Source organism: Pongo pygmaeus, chromosome 7 (assembly GCF_028885625.2).
Source record: "Pongo pygmaeus isolate AG05252 chromosome 7, NHGRI_mPonPyg2-v2.0_pri, whole genome shotgun sequence".
In the NCBI taxonomy this organism is placed as follows: domain Eukaryota; kingdom Metazoa; phylum Chordata; class Mammalia; order Primates; family Hominidae; genus Pongo; species Pongo pygmaeus.
Window position 1 is genome coordinate 13776670 of NC_072380.2, and position 13258 is coordinate 13789927.

A 13258-nucleotide genomic window follows, 5' to 3' on the forward strand; every position below is an offset into this window, starting at 1 on the left:
GTCTAAATTTTATTTTCATATTTTATAATTGGGGTTCTTAAAAGAATTGAGGTGGAAAACAGCTTTTCAATGATAGTAGCTGGGCAGACGCTTATTTAAAAAGAGAAAAAATAAATAAACAATGATCCTTTAATCTAAAGCACTTACTGAGAAGCATTTATTATTTTTTTTTGTTTCCAAACAGCTTTTTTAGAGGAGAAAACCGCAAATCTTGTATGGATTACAGTGCATTCTTTAGCAAAATAAAACAAAATGTAGCCATGTTTGGGAAAGAACCTACATATTTTCTTTCTTTCTTAAGTCTGTGAGCTTTGCCAGCCTAGCCTTCCCCTGTGAGAATCGAGTGAAGAAAACAGGGTGTGTGTTCCTCGCTTGGAGCCGTGTCATCATTAAGCTTCCATTTGTGTTGAACCAAATGTGCAGCGCATTTTCTCTCCCCTCCAAAATTCCCGGCAGTGGTTTCTGCTCTGCCGCTCTATGCCGAATGGTCTCAGAAGGTGAGAAGGCCTGTCTGTCCATCTATCCCTCTGTCCTCCTGTTCTCTCCCTACTACCTTTATCCTCGTTGCCACCAAGTGTTGCTTAAGAAATAACAGGGTAGCGGCCGGGCGCGGTGGCTCACGCCTGTAATCCCAGCACTTTGGGAGGCGGAAACGGGCGGATCACGAGATCAGGAGATCCAGACCATCCTGGCTAACACAGTGAAACCCTATCTCCACTAAAAATACAAAAAAAATTAGCTGGGCATGGTGGCGGGCGCCTGTAGTCCCAGCTACTAAGGAGGCTGAGGCAGGAGAATTGCGTGAACCCGGGAGGCACAGCTTGCAGTGAGCCGAGATCGCGCCATTGCAGTCCAGCCTGGACAACAGAGCAAGACTCCGTCTCAAAAACAAAAGAAAACAAAACAAAGAAATAACAGGGTAGGTGTGGTGGCTCACACCTGGAATCCCAGCACTTTGGGAGGCTAAGTAAGGTGGGAGGATCGCTTGAGGCTCAGGGTTCGAGACTAGCCTGGGCAACATAGTGATACCCCTTCTCTACAAAATAGTAATAATAATAATAAACCATTGTGGTGGCATGTGATTTTAGAACTAGCTACTCAGGAGATTGAGGCAAGAGAATCCCTTGAGCCCAGGAGTTTGAGGCTGTAATGAGCTATGATTGCGTCACTGCACTCGAGCATGAATGACACAGCGAGAGCCGGTTTCTAAAAAGAAATTTTAAAAACGTCCTTTGCAGGGACATGGATGAAGCTGGAAACCATCATTCTCAGCAAACAAACACAAGAACAGAAAACCAAACACAGCATGTTCTCATAAGTGGGAGTTGAACAACGAGAACACATGGACACAGGGAGGGGAACATCATACACTGGGGCCTGTCGGGGTGGGGGCTATGGGAAGGAGAGTATTAGGAGAAATACCTAAAGTGGATGACTGATTGATGGGTGCAGCAAACCACCATGGCACGTGTATACTTATGCAACAAACCTGCATGTTCTGTACATGTACCCCAGAAATTAAAGTATAATAATAATAAAAAAGAATAAAGGAAGTATCATATATCTAAGTAAATATAGACTAGAAAAGGAAGACATTGTATAACAGTTACTATTTTACAATGGATAACACCTTGAAAGGTATTTCTGGTCACAAAAACAAAATGAACTAAGTTATACAGCCAGTAAAGTGGCATCCCAGGATTTCCAACTCATATCTCATTCCCGTGTCTCCCTCTCTCCTTTGCTTCCTCCCTCTCTCCTTTGCTTCCTCCCTCTCTCCTTTGCTTCCTCCCTCTCTCCTTTGCTTCCTCCCTCTCTCCTTTGCTTCCTCCCTCTCTCCTTTGCTTCCTCCCTCTCTCCTTTGCTTCCTCCCTTCTATTGGTGTTTAGTAAGAAAACAAGTTTTAATTTGAAAATACATTTTTTTAAAAATAGCTGCTGAGGAAAGGATGAATATTTATATTTCTGCTCGGGAAATAATGAATATTTCTTGTGAGAAATTTTAGCACAAAAGATTTATAGTTAACCTTCAGTGATGGAAGAGGGTGAACAGAATTCTAGGTGGTCTAAGGCACCTAGATATGCCCTAGTTGCTGTTCACTAGAGGCAGAGCCAATACACCTGTGTTATGCACTACAAAAGTTAACTGTAACCTGAATGCACACACTCCAAATGATTTTCTTACCTATTTTTTCAAGGCCATATCTGGCATAGGTTTCAATGGCATGACCATTTAAAACTACTATTAAAAAAAAACTTAAAGTTCTCATGTTATTGTAATAAAGCCTAAACTAAAAAAAAACAGACTTCAGTTCTCATGTTATTGTAATAAAGCCTAAACTAAAAAAAACAGACTTCAGTTGCAGGCATGTATGCTGGATTTCTATAACTTTTGATGGTTTCTAGTTCTAAAATTCTGTAATTTAAAATCTCAGTTGCAGACACGCAGCTGAGATTTTTAAACTATAGACACAGTACTAATCTTTTAAAAATGATTAAAAAAAAGAAAATGGAAAAATGCTACTCTGGAATGGAACAGAGAAAAATGCCACGATTTTCAAGTGCATGGGCTTTTACTGAACAGTGCCGATAGTCAGTGTGACAGAAGTCAAATATGGTTGCAAATTGAACTGATGGCGTTTGGAAACATTTAAGCACACGTTGACAAAATTTGATTAAAGGGTCCAAGAGCAAGTATTTGAGGTTTATTGAACAGTGCTAGTCGAAAAAGTATGTGTATGTCTGAAACAGCAAGATGAATGTAGCATTTATTTGTCTTACTAGGGTGTTCAAGCTAACGCATTTTGCTTACCTGGCAACTTCAATAAGGAAGCTCAGTGTAGGACTATGCAGAGCCCAAAATTTGGAACCACTTCATTCCCATAGATGTAAATTGATTAGTAGGAGCAAGAGAGGATCAATGATATTAAATAAACTAAATCCTGGGTGGGACTAGTTCAGAAGTATGATGAATTGAGTACACAGGAATAAAATGAAATACAACTAACATATCTTGCTGAAATCTTAGGTTGTGTTTGCTTTTCTTAAGTAATAAGATAGAGTCTCTCAATAACAATTAGCTTTCAAATAGCATTCATGCACTGATAGGACCAGTAAATAAAACTAGAAAAATATCACCTTGAGACTTTTACCAGGAGCAATGATGAATTGTTATATGATTTATTGGACAATCATGTGTCTCATTTGTAGATACTTTATTTCTCTGAGACTCCCTAAAATGGGCATAGTAAAGCAATTTATTGATAATTATCAAATAGTATCTTTCTCTCTAGAAAGATGAAATAATTTAAAAAGAATTAATATCAGCATATTATCTTTACCCTTAATATTTCTTCTTCAGGGGATGAGGTGTTCTTAATGTTTATTAAAATCTCCCAATCCTTTTCTTTCAGGAGGACTTAATTTCTTTGAAAGAACCAGGTAGGTAGGTCAATGTTCTGACTGACTTTTACCAAGGATAGTTTTCATTTATAAGATACACATCCCCATCGATTTTGAGGTCTTGATCTAATTATTTCATCATAGTTTTTGAAATATGAAACTTATTTACATTTAAACTTCTCCTCCTCTGATCACAGCTGACTGCAGCCTGAACCTCCCTGAGCTCAAGTGATCCTCCCACCTTAGGCTTCCAAGTAGCTGGGACCACAGGCAGGTGCCACCACACTCAACTAATTTTTGTATTTTTTGTAGAGATGTGGTTTCACCACATTGCCAATCTGGTCTTGAACTCCTGGGCTCAAGGGATCATCCCACCTTGGCATCTCAAAGTTCTGGGATTACAGTATGAGCAGCTGCGCCTAGACTGAAGATATTTAACAATGTTACGATGACTCAGAATTTTTTAAAGTCAGAGTTAATGAGATAATTTACATATATAAGTATAATGTATATTGTATAACATACATAACATAGATTATAACATGTAACATACATTCATACAATAACCCTTTTTAATATACAGTACTATGAGTTATAGCAAATACACAAAGTCATGTAGCCACCAAAACAGTGAAGATACAGGATGTTCCCATCATCACAAAATGTGCCCCTGGGACACTTTGTAGTAAACCAATCCCTTGACCTGAAGCCCCTGGCTAATGCTGATTTATTTTCTCTAACTATGGTTTTGCCTTTCCCCAAATATCACATGAATGGAATCAGAATTTTCCTTCAATACCCTTAGTTTTGGCTTTTCTGTGTATGTATATGTCAGACGGGCTCTCTCTGTCTTTCTTGCTCCTCCTCCAGGGGTACCCTGTCTTGCTGGTTACTTGATGCTTGCTGGCCTGTTATAAAGCAAGGAGCTTTCTATTATCCTGTCTTCAGAAGACCCCCCAATCCTGGCATCTCATTGTTGGGGTTTTCTTAGTGAATCTGCCCTCAATGAATCTCAACAAATCTGTTCTCCATGGTAGCTACACTATGCCTTGTTTATTTGGTGGACTTTGTATGGGACAGAAATTCCTGGCCCATCTACGGTGACTGGAGACCACTGAACCGTTTTCTGTTTTGTGTCCAGGAGTAACTATTTTGTTTCTTTTATACTTTCCCCAGCTGCAGTGGGCTTTCATCTGTGCAACAGGGCTTATGGTCCCTCTAGTCATTAGAGAAGAATCACGGGTCACCTTTCCCACAGGAGTCCCTGTTGCCCTTCTCCAGGCTTCCACCATGAGAAGGTGACTGTGATCTCACACGCTGCCCTAATTTTGAGACTTAGTCTTGCTCTGTCGCCCAGGCTAGAGTGCAGTGGCGCGATCTCGGCTCACTGCAAGCTCCGCCTCCCGGGTTCACACCGTTCTCCCGCCTCAGCCTCCCGAGTAGCTGGGACTACAGGCGCCCGCCACCACGCCCGGCTAATTTTCATATATTTACTAGAGACGTGGTTTCAGCATGTTGGCCGGATGGTCTCGATCTCCTGACCTCGTGATCCACCCGCGTCAGCTTCCTAAAATGCTGGGATTGCAGGCGTGAGCCACCGCGCCCGGCCTAAACTTTCTTACACCCACTCGGAGTTCGTCTGTGGAGAGCGGCCTGTGAGTGAGTGAACATCGTTTTGTGTGTATCTCTCAAGAGGTTCTAGCTTCTCATGTGATTCCTGTAAACACTGATTCCGTAGCAACCCATCAAACATTGTAACCAAATTCTTCTTACGTGGTTATGGTACCTGGCTTCCCTTCCTTCTGTGTTCTTCTCAGGTGAACAAATGCACATGCCTCATCCCCTTCGTAGGTCCTGCTTTTCCATAGAGTTTACACTACTCGTTTGCCTTGAAATTGTAGCCCTCTGATGGGCTCCAGAAAAGTTAAAATATTTTTAGCGCTTCAGCTGTCTTGTGTTATTGGAGTAGGAAATATTTATTTCCAGCTTTCTGCCTTCTAAAGAAGAGCTCTGCCCTGCAACCCTATAATATTTCAACCCTACCATATTTATTAGTATCTACATTACAGCTATAGAGATAGTAATCATTCCTTCCATCTACCTAAAATAATTAGTTCTAATAGTAAAAGATTCTACCAGTGGGTATAGTGCTGGATTCAATAACTTTTTATCTTTTTTATCCTAGTAAGAGATTGTATAATTTGACTTTGACTCTTATTGTTGTTCAGACTTTGACTCTTCTTGCAGTTTAAGTGGCAGGAGTGAAAGTAGTGATACCCTCTTTAGCTGGGTTAGGATTGCCTCTTATATTTTGACCTTGAATTCAATAAAGTAATAAATAAACTGTCAAACACATCACAGGGAAGGTAGGAAGCAGAGGCTACAGAACACATTGAATGCTTTTTTGATATGCATTTTTTGCCTCTATACTACTTTAAGCTCTTCTATAAAATAATTATAAGTCATGTAAAAAACATGAAATTAATTTTTGTAAATTAGTTCATTGATTTACAATTGATTTGTGAATTGAGATGATGTAATAAAATGCTTAAATACAAAACAATGTTAGTGATACTGAATTCTTAATGTATTATTCAACAAATATTTTTGAGCCCTTATTATGTGCCAACACTGTGAAATTTCCTCCAAACTATATATTGACTTTTCTAGTTTAATTATGGTTCCAAAAAAGTTGACTCATCAGTCTGAATATTGTGGAGTCACATTCTAAAGTAGAATGCCGATTTCCAGGAAAAGAATTTCCATGGGTTCTGTGAATAAATGAAAAAGGAACCTTTCATTTCTCTGTCTGACCATGACAGAAGACAATCACTTATAAGTATTTTGTCAATAATATCATACACCCAGTAAAACCTCTCTTAGGAAGCAGAGAAAGATACTAAGAAAGGAAAGACCTTGACTCAAAATTGTCTCCAAGTTATAATCTAGCCATGAAGATAAAATTAACCACCATCACTGTCTCCCTAAGCTTCCAGTATTCTAGTATCTTCTTGACTAGTCTTATTCTAAACATAGACACAGATTGCAGCTCATGTTTAGTCTCATTATGTTGTAACTGAATATAGTCTTATCTCTCTAGAATTTAGCTTAATGTGTATTGGCTTTCTCTGTTGTCACTAAGTATTAGTATTATTAAATATATATTAATAAAATTAACAATGTTTTCTTAACAAAAATTACCAAATGTGAGTTATCAGGTAGCATATTTCCATATTTTCATATATAATTTTTGTTTGTTTGTTTGTTTGTTTTATTGAGATGGAGTCTTGCTGTGTCACCCAGGCTGGAGTGCAGTGCCGCAATCTCAGCTAACTGCCAGCCTCTGCTGCCCAGGTTCAAGCGATTCTTGTGCCTCAGCCTCTGAGGTACCTGGGATTACAGACGCGTGACACCACACCAAGCTAATTTTTTTTGTATTTTTAGTAGAGATGTGGGTTTTGCCATGTTGGCCAGGCTGGTCTTGAACTCCTGAGCTCAGGTGATCCACCTGCCTCGACTCCCCAAAGTGCTGGGATTATAGGCGTGAGCCACCACACCTGGCCTATAAAGTATTTTTATTGTTAAAAAGACAAAATAGTACAGAAAGATATGAGCAAAAAAATTAACAGCACCCCTCTGCTTCCATACACTCAATTCTGCCTCATAGTTAACGACAGTCACGCTAAAATACTTTTATATACTTACTCAGCATTTTTCTAATCATACAATATCATATATCTAACCAGCTTGCTGTCATGTATTTATCTGACATCTATTTCACTACATATTTCTCTATCAGGCACCAAGATTTGGCTTCAATTTTGTGCTTAACAAAATCTTCTATTAAGCTTTGCATCATTCTTGGCTTTGGAAAGCCAATATTTGAATAACAACTTCAGTGTCATTTTTGACATTCTTGAACTTGTATCTTATCAGTGATCGATGAACACTAATTAACATGCCTAATTAAAGAGGAATGATTCATAACATTCAGACTTATTGCTAATCTACAAATGTTCACTTTCAATTTTTCTAAACTTCCTAGATGAAATTAGGAGTTAAATATTCTTAGATGCTTTAGGCTTGGAATTCTATCGGTTAAATATTTATTGCTGCAAGATGTTATTATTGCAAAATGATACAAGAATTAATGGTGATTGTGGAAGCTGATAATTTTAGGTACAAAAACAGTGAGTAAATTTCAAGTAGATAGGTAAACTAAAAGATACATTTACTTAACTAATAATAAGTAAACCAGAAAAACAATAGAGACAAAGAGAGAAAAAGAGAGGTGGGATTAGGCAGAAAACTTAGGAATATAATTTCCTGTTTGAGTCAAGGTTTATAAGGTTAAATGAAAATATAGATAGCAATAATAAAGCTTAGATCATATCACCATTCAAACTTGTGTAGAATTATTGAATATTCTTTCATTCATCACATTAAACAAAATAAACTTGTAAAAACTAAATTTAATTTTTATATAGGCCATGAATCTTTTAATAAAAAAATTGTTTGAGGATTCTTTACCAATTGGAGGGACAAATTAAGAGTATAATGTCAACATTCTTTCAGATTCAGTGAGGGGTAAGCTTTCTAAAACCATGTGATAAATTATTTTTGATCAGAAGATCATAAGGATAAGGATGAGAAGAAAGTCTTAGAGAAGAATAAATTAATGATTCAAAAGTTTACAATTCAAACTCCTTTACTGATCTCATTTGAAAATGAGGAAAATTATAGTACATAGGGTCAAGTTAGCAGCAGACTGAAATAATTATGCCTGTCCTCTGTCAAACTTAAAAAAATTGACAACTAAAGTTTGAAATTAAAGAGTTATGGTAATAATTTGTGATAAAAGTTCATATTGTCATCTCAGAAGGCTGGTGTTATTTGGCTTCAGCTTTGGGTGAATAGTAATTTTAATTTTGGCAATTCAGTGTCTGAACAAACATGCATTTGGCATATCTCTAGTATGAGGAAACTATTCAGCAATTTGAACTTAATATATCTTGGCTATATGTTGATATTTGTATGTATATTTTCATTTTCAGTTTTACTGTTGTAAGCAATCTTAAATGAATATCTCATTCCTATTTGTGTCTCTGTCGGTGCAAATATATTTTTAAATGAACCTTAAGAATTATAGTTTCTTGTTTAATTAAAAAATACATTTTCTAATTTAATTTCTTTTGCACAAATTGTTTGCTTAAAACGCTACATAAATTTACATGCCTTTTATGAATGTATGGAGTGGCCTAGTTAGTATGCATCTTCAGCATTCACTCCCCAAAATGTGAAATCTCTATCTAAAAAGTAAAATAAGTCATACTGATCACATACTAAATGTTTACTTCCCAGTTATATTTCTTTTCCTATTCATGTCCTACATCTCATTATTATTAGGTTATAATTTTTTCTTATTGAATGATGAAATTATATACTTTTAGACAATTGGCATTGTATTTGTCCCATGTATTGGAAATAGTTTTCCAGTCTTTGGCATTTTTGTTAATAATATATAATCTACATTTTTCATGCAGAAATTTGTTTCTTGAATGAAAAAGTAAAGTAATTCCATCATCACTTTTCTCTGTGAATTAAAAAAACACTACATTTTAAGTGATCTTCCATAGTCAGTGGCTATTTAAAATAGTGACTTCATTTGCCTCTAGGAGATTTGTGATGAGCATTTTTACTCTGAAATCTTAGACTCAGTAGAAATGTTAGTAATAAGTTCAGTCGTTGGTTTTATTTTTTATTTTTTTATAGGTACCGTTTTTGAAACTTGCACTAATACAAGAGCCGGTTGCCACATGTAGCGCTTAACTCTAGTTTATGTTGATTAAAATTAAGAAAAAGTAAACATTTAGTTCTTCAGTTGCAGTAAGCATATTTCAAATTGCTGGATAGATGAATGTGGCAAGTAGCCACTGTATTGGTCAACATAGATTTAGAATATTTCCAACATTCCAGAATTTTGTATTAGTGCTGCTCTAAACTATGTAATGCATATTCTAGTTTGTTCTCCTAGTTTCCATTTTCAACTTTGACAAGTACTAAATTTTGATGTATATATTTCAGCCAGGTATTATGATAAATATCTAAATAAAAAATAAATGTTTAAAAATTATAATAAAACACATGGTGGCCAGGTGCGGTGGCTCACACTGGTAATTCCAAGACTCTGGGAGGCCGAGGTGTGGGGATCATCTGAGGTCAGGAGTTCAAGACCAGTCTGGCCAACATGAGGAAACTCCATCTCTGCTAAAAATGCAAAAATTAGCTGGGCATGTCTGTAGTTGCAGCTATCGGGAGGCTGAGGCAGGAGGATCACTTGAATCCAAGAGGTGAAGGTTGTAGTGAGCTCAGATCACACCACTGCACTCCAGCTTGGGCGAGAGAGCAAGACTCCGTCTCAAAAAAAAAAAAAATTAAAAAAATTAAAAACCCACGAAATATGTTATTTCATAGTTCTTATGCATTTGTGAATGTATTATTTAATTCTAGCAATGTAGGAAAGGCAGGGCTCATGATACTAATTCTACAGATGAAAAACTGAGATATAAAAAGATAAAGTGATGTGTCCAATTCACATAACTATAAGGGGTGTAACCTAAATTGGAGCACAGCTCTCTGATGTTAATTCAGTTTCTTTCTACTCTATTAAGTCCCTGTAAATCGGATTCAATTAACTGAGTTCATTGCCGACTGTCAAGCACACTTTGACTATTACATACTATTTTTCTTTTGTGTCTTTTATACCTCGTATTTCATTTATACCTGGAGTGCATTTGTAATTTTCACAACCTGTTAAAATCTTTCCCCCCTTGAGAGTCCAGTTAAAAATGTCGCCTTCACTCATTTTATATTCGTTTTTAGCTCTATCTCTAACCTTTAGGGAATGTATCATGAGTTGCTTTTTAGTAATTTAGCAACATGTGAATATATCTTATTTTTTCCACTAATTTATAAATATATTACAGATAGGGGCAAAGTTATATTCAGTTTTATATCCCTAGAGTATCTCTGATAGTGTTTGGTATTGAATCGACATTAGTTACAACAAATAAATGGATACAAAAGGACTTTTTAAAGCAGCTCAGGAAACTCTCAGGGTAAATTTGCAGAGACTGCTTTAGTTTGAACAGAGCATTTTAAATGAAGACACGGATTTCCTTACTTGATTACTTTTGTTGTAATGCAGACAAGTTTATGTCCATTTCCAGTACTTACTGGGAGGAAAATGACAGATGTGAGTTGTAAGCAGAAGAGGAGATGGAGCCACTGCTCATTCTAAATTTCCTAAGAATCATATCCTTATTCATTTAATCTTGGGAAAAAAAGCTATTCTCTCCCCCTATAGATAGCAATTAGGATCTCTGTTTCTCCAGTACAAGAGTAGTAGTTTTCTATTTTAAACTTTGCTCTTGGAAAGTGTCTCACCAGGAAATGGCCTTCATTTTCATCTCATACATTTTATTTCTTATAATTTGCCAAAATGAATGACACATATTTTCACTTCTGATTTTTTTAAATGTTGAGTCATCAAAGACAATTGAGCTCTCACAGAGATAAATGGAAATGAACTGTCTATATGAAAAGAAGCAAGTTGACAGAAAGCAATTAAACGAAGCAAATATTTCTTACATAAGTGGTACCTATTCAGCACATAGGGCTTTGAATAATTTGCAGAGTCATGCAGACTCACTTTGGAATGCAGAAAGTTTCTAAAATAATTTAAATATGTCCGGTTGACAGTTTCTTGAATACTTTGAGTAAAAGCATGTCACAACTAAGAATAGTAATAGAAAGAACTGAAGTATTTTAAAAGAAACAGGCTAGTCTTATGAAACAACACAGATTCATATTAAAAAGATCAATTTAATTTAAAAAATGTGGAGGAGAGGGATTAAAAAGCATTTGAAAGATTTTGAAAGCATCCAGGTTCAATTGCAGAATGAATGGTGTATACCAGCAGTGTAGTCTGGGATTCATGAATCCCTAGGATTCTGGGACGTTTTCAGGAGGAATTGAGAGGTCTCAACTATTTTCTTCATAAAATAGGATGCTATTTTCCTTTTTCACTGTGCTGATACTTGCGCCAATGAAACAAAGTGATGATGGGTGAAAGTGCTGGTGCCTTGGCAGAAATCAAGGCAATGACAGCAAAAGGTCCTAGTAGTAGTATATTCTTTACTACCAGTTCAGCTATTTTGTTGTTGTCGTTGTTGTTTGTTTTGTTTTGTATTTTGGTGTGAGCCACCACATCCAGCAAGGTCTATTCTTGCAGGGGAAAAAAAAAAATGCCAGGAGCAGTGGCTTATGCCTGTAATCCCAGCACTTTGGGAGGCTGAGGCAGGCGGATCACCTGAGGTCAGGAGTTCGAGACCAGCCTGGCCAACCTGGTGAAACCCTGTCTCTACTAAAAATACAAAAATTAGCCAGGTGTGGTGGTGGGTGCCTGTAATCCCAGCTACTCAGGAGGCTGAGGCAGGAGAATCGCTTGAACCCAGGAGGTGGAGTCTGCAGTGAGCCGAGGTCACGCCATCGCACCCCAGCCTGGGGGACAAAAGTAAAACTCCATCTCAAAAAACAAACACAAAAACAAAAAAACACAAAAAAATAGTTGTTAATTAAGAATGTTCCTATAAAGAAGTACAAGTTTTAAATTTCATTAAATCTGGATTCTTTTAAGTATTCTGTGTAACAAAATGTATATATAAAGCAGGACTTTGGTTCCTTACCACATAAAGTGGTGATCTCCAAGAACCGCACTCGTGCAATTCTTTGAGAACTAAAGTAGCCATTTTGTTTTAACGGAACATCATTTAACTTTAAAGAATGTCTGACAGAGTTTAATTCAGATTTGAGTATTTAGGGGGTGTTTTCTCAAAATGAACAAATTGAATCTATCACTTAAAGGAATAAAACCGACAGTATTTATTGCCAGTGATAAAATTTAAGCTTTCAGGTAAAAAATAGAACTTATAAAAACTTATATATAGCACCATAAGCCTGGTAGGTTCCCAGTACTTAAAGATTTTTCTGATAAGATCAGTGGCATTGTTAACACGTGAGAATTTTTAGATATTTTATAGCTCAGTGACACAATAAGTCTCAAATGACCAATGCCTGATGTAACAAAATCATGAATCAGTTAAAAAGTCCCAAATTGCAGATAGACAAATGGTATTTAAGGCATCACAGAATAAAAATTCATTGACAGTGCTTCCATATTCCACATTGAAATTCACCTTGATTTGTAAGATTTGGTGTAGTATCAAAGAAAAATACTAATAATGATTTTGTGTCCAGCTTCTTTCACTTAGTATAATGTTTTCAAGGTTCAAACACATTGTAGCATGAATCACTTTTTGAATGAGTGATATTTCATTATGTGTATATGCCATATTTTATTTTATACACTTGCCAGTTGATATTTGGCTTGTTTCCACTTTTTTGGCAATTATGAATAATACTGGTATAAACCTTCGTGTATTAAGTTTTTGTTTAGACATATGTTTTCAGTTCTCTTGGGTATATTACTAGGAATGGAGTTGCTAAATCATGAAAACTTTATGTTTAACACTTCTTTAGGAGTTGCCAGACTATTTTCTATAGGAGCTGAGCCACTTTACAGTCTCATTTATATGTGAGGGTTCCAATATTTTTACATTTTCCTCAACACTTGTTATTATGTGTCTTTTTGAAAACAGCTATCCTTGTGGGTATGAAGTTGTATCTCATTGTAGTTGGTCTTGATTTTCATTTCTCTGATGACAACTAATGTTAAGTATTTGTTCATTTGTTTATTGGCTAGTTTTAGATTGTCTTTGCGGAAATGTTGGTTGAGA